Source organism: Aplysia californica, unplaced genomic scaffold, assembly GCF_000002075.1.
Source record: "Aplysia californica isolate F4 #8 unplaced genomic scaffold, AplCal3.0 scaffold00122, whole genome shotgun sequence".
Classification (NCBI taxonomy): Eukaryota; Metazoa; Mollusca; class Gastropoda; order Aplysiida; family Aplysiidae; genus Aplysia; species Aplysia californica.
The window spans coordinates 455030-459714 of record NW_004797392.1 but is presented as its reverse complement, the minus strand read 5'-3'; positions in this window follow the sequence as shown (position 1 = coordinate 459714).

Genomic DNA, 4685 nt, shown 5'->3' with positions numbered 1-4685 from the left:
GAAGAAGAAGAAGAAGAAGAAGAAGAACAACAACAACAACAACAACAACAACAACAACAACAACAACAACAACAACAACAACGACAACAACAACAACAACAACAACAACAACAACAACAACAACAACAACAACAACAACAAATCCAAACAACAGAAGCAGCAACAATGACAGCAGCAGAAACGGTAACAGCAACAGCAACAGCTAGAGCAGTGCCAGTGACAATACTAACAAACATGAACCATAGCGGCGACAATCTTAACATCAAAGACGAAATAACTGCTTTGTGAGAGAATCAATCAAGAAACCTCACTTTATGGCTCCAAAAAGCGTAGCATTAGCATGCACAAGATTATTAAATTAGTTAATTCGACCATCAAACAACGGGCCATTATTTCACTACCTTGTAGCTTAGCACACACAGATTTGCTCTTGCTTCTCAGGTTTTCTGGGTTAAAGTTCAGGCTAATGAAGAAGTCCAATGGATTGCTTTCCGACCTTTCACCGACTTCACTAGACAGGCACTGAACGATGGCTTCATAGTTTCTGAAAGAGAGAAAAGAGTTATTCTGTTGTTGTTGTTGTTGTTGTTGTTGATGTTGTTACTGTTGTTGCAGTTGTAGTTGTTGTTGTTGCTGCTGTATTAGAAAATGATATGACAAATGAGTGCCATACTTGTCACAATTTAAGTATTACTACGACTTTGTAACTATTGTGCTAAGTAAGGCAATGACTAACTTTTTAACCCTATCCGTACGCCCAGGGGTCATTTTGTACTCACAGGGTAGTATTTTTCACATTTTAGAATACTTCTAGTACAAAGATCTCTTTAAAACTTTCTGTATTTCTCAAAAAACATTTTCACAGACTGCTATGCAAAGGGTACGGATTGATTAACGAGTAAATTTCCCCTTTGGAAAGTGGTGGCACGGAGTTCCCCACGCCGTATGGATACGATAGTAAAACACGACGTACGGATAGGGTAAAGAAAGGCGATTTACACCTCATTAACACAATTTAAATTATTTAGTAGGCGGGTTTCTTTTGACTTTGATTGTAAACGTCAATCCGGACTGAGAGAGATACAACATTCTAGCAGAAAGGCGGAGATACTCAATAAATATTTTCCCCTCACAGTAATCGACCTCACTTCATTTGTGTGCAACGGTGAAGCACCTAACCCCTGCACCACAGACAGTAAAACAAGAAAGACAGCGAGTAAGAAAGAAAGAAAGAAAGAAAGAAAGAAAGAAAGAAAGAAAGAAAGAAAGAAAGAAAGAAAGAAAGAAAGAAAGAAAGAAAGAAAGAAAGAAAGAAGGAAAGAAAGCGTGTTGTTTTCCAATTAATAAACCGGGGTGGAATTGGTTTTTTAAAAACAATATTTTTTTTAAAACCCATCAATTGATACAGTCATTACGTTAAGTTTTTGGCTATCATTACTTTAAAAATAGTATTTTAAAATGTAAATAGCTACTTATAGAACTAAATTGTATACTATATCTTTTAGATACCGTACTTCAGTCATTTCGAAGGTAATTTCTTGTGATGCTGAACAACCCAGCTTTCGTGAATTTGGTAGATTTTGAACCCGCCTACCTAAGTGAGGGAGCGAGAAGAGAAAGAGAGATAGTGAAAGAGAACGATATTAAAGAGAGAGGGAAAGAGAGAAAGGGGGGGGGAGAAGATAGAGATAGATAGATAGAGAGAGAGATAGAGAGAGAGGGAGAGAAAGAGATAGAGAAAGAGAAAGAAAGAGAGAGAGAGAGAGAGAGAGAGAGAGAGAGGGAGAGAGAGAGAGAGAGAGAGAGAGAGAGAGAGAGAGAGAGAGAGAGAGAGAGAGAGAGAGAGAGAGAGAGAGAGAGAGAGGAGGAGGGAGGGGGCATGAAAAGATCACTATTGAAGTTATGTTCTCTGTATCATTTTTTATAGAAATGCGTAGTATAAAAAATATAAATATAATGTTTTGTTATCGTTATTAATTTATTATCATTGCTGTTCTTGTTATTGCGCACCTTATGGGAATGTCCAGTTGAACGTATTAAGTTTTGTGGTGATACATCTGTTTTTATTTTGAATATGTTTGTTGCTTTTCTTTTTCCTTTTCGTTTTTCTTATTATTATTTCCTGGTATTAAAACGTCGCTCCGGTTTAGAGCTACTGTCCAGACCCCCCTATATATTTCCATGATCCCGTGGGACATAGTAACAGAATTTATCGCCACTGCAAAGGCGTCTTTATAATTCGGGGACGGCAACTCGGGGACCGGCCCGCCTCAAGGAAAGCCGCTATTGGTCTTTACTAAAAGACGTGAATCAAGTCATTTTAAAATTTAAACAGCTGCTTGTAAAAATCAGATTTTTACTATAAGTATCTTTTAGATACTTCAACTATTTCGAAGGTAACTTCTCGCGACGCGGAACAACTTAACTGTAGGGAATTTGGTTAACATAGATTGGGGGAGTATGAAGAGAAAGAGATAGTGACAGAGAAAGACGATGAGACCGAGAGAGAAGAGAGAGAGGGGGGAGGGGGAAGAGAGAAAGAGGGAGAGAGAAAGAAAGAGAGGTAGAGAGAGAGAGAGAGAGAGAGAGAGAGAGAGAGAGAGAGAGAGAGAGAGAGAGAGAGAGAGAGAGAAAGGGGGGTGGAGGGGGTGAAAAGATCACTAGTGAAGCTATGTTCGTAGTATCATTGTAAACAGAAGTGCGTTATATAAATAAAAAATAAATGTTTTATTATAATAATAAAAATAATAATATAATAATGATAATGACAATAATGAATTAAAAAATGATAATAACCTTAATAATAATAATAATAATAATAATAATAATAATAATAATAATAATAATAATAATAATAATAATAATAATAATATTAATAATATTGATAATAATAATGTCATTGCTGTTCTTGTTATCGTGCACCTTATGGGAATACCCAGTTGTTGAGCGTATTAAGTTTTGTGGTGATAAATCTGTTTTTATTTTGAAACATGTTTGTTGCTTTTCTTTATTTCTGCTTTCCCCCCTTCTTCTTCTTATTTCCTGGTGTTAAAACATCACTTCGATTTACTGTCCAGACCTCCCTTAATATTCCCATGATCCCGTGGGACATAGTAACAGAGTTTATCACCACTGGAAAGGCGTCTATATAATTCGTAATTCGTGGACGGCAGCTCGGGGACCGGCCCGCCTCAAGGAAAGCCGCTATTGGTCTTTACTAAAAGACGTGAATCAAGTCATTTTAAAATTTAAACCGCTGCTGCTTGTAAAAACAGATTTTTACTATAAGTATCATTTAGATATTTCAACTATTTTGAAGGTAACTTCTCGCGACACTGAACAACTCTGCTGTCGTGAATTTGGTTGATTTTGGACCCGCTAACATAAAGTGAGAGAGTGTGAAGAGAAAGAGAGATAGTAAAAGAGAAAGACGGAGAGTGAAGAAAGAAAGTTAGAGAGAGAGAGAGAGAGAGAGAGAGAGAGAGAGAGAGAGAGAGAGAGAGAGAGAGAGAGAGAGAGAGAGAGAGAGTGAATGAGAGAGAAAGAGGAGGGGGGGGGGGTGAAAAGATCCCTATTGAAGTTATGTTCTTTGTATCATTGTCAATAGGAATGCGTTGTTCAAATAATACAAATATTATGTTTTATTGTTATTACTATTACTATCATTATTGTTATTATAGTTGCTGTTCTTGTTATTGCGCACCTTATGGGAATGTCCAGTTGAACGTATTAAGTTTTGTGGTGATACATCTGTTTTTATTTTGAATATGTTTGTTGCTTTTCTTTTTCCTTTTTGTTTTTCTTATTATTATTTCCTGGTATTAAAACGTCGCTCTGGTTTAGAGCTACTGTCCAGACCCCCCTTTATATTCCCAAGATCCCGTGGGACATAGTAACAGAGTTTATCGCCACTGCAAAGGCGTCTATATAATTCGTAGACGGCAACTCGGGGACCGGCCCGCGCCTCAAGGAAAGCCGCGTCTTTACGATCCGAAACAGCCGTGGCCCGGTTTATTGCGAGGAACCCCTCCCACAAAGCCGCAATAAACGCTCATAATAAATGCGACTTCGGTCTGCTGCTATGAATAGATAAACCTCGTGAAACTTTATTATTCAAATCCGATGGTGAGGCGCTCACTGCGAAAACGAAGGAGAGACTTTTGGGGGGCTCTTTTGTTCTACGAGATTATACGTATCGTGAAGGTAGCGCAAACTTTGAGGCCTTAAATTATGTGAAAACTTCGTCGCAGTTGGATGGGCCCGCATATAATATGGACTGTTGTACATACTAAACCTGCAGTAGTTCAATCAAAGACAATATTATTTTTTAAAAAGTGCATGCTCTTCTTACCACCATAAAGCACACAAGCTCAAAGCTTCGCTTTCTCTCACAGTAGTTCTTTCTCTCTCTCTCTCTCCCCCCTCCTCTCTCTCTCTCTCTCTCTCTCTCTCTCTCTCTCTCTCTCTCTCTCTCTCTCTCTCGCTCCCTCTCTCACCTCTCTCTCTCTCTCTCTCTCTCTCTCTCTCTCTCTCTCTCTCTCTCTCTCTCTCTCTCTCTCTATCCGTAGGGTCCCGCGCATTTGTCTTTCCTCCTACATCTCTCGCTTTCTCCTACCCCGCCATAGATTGTTTTCCTTTCCTCTTCTGAAGGGTTGGTTTTCTCTCTAGTTGTCTCTATATCCCTC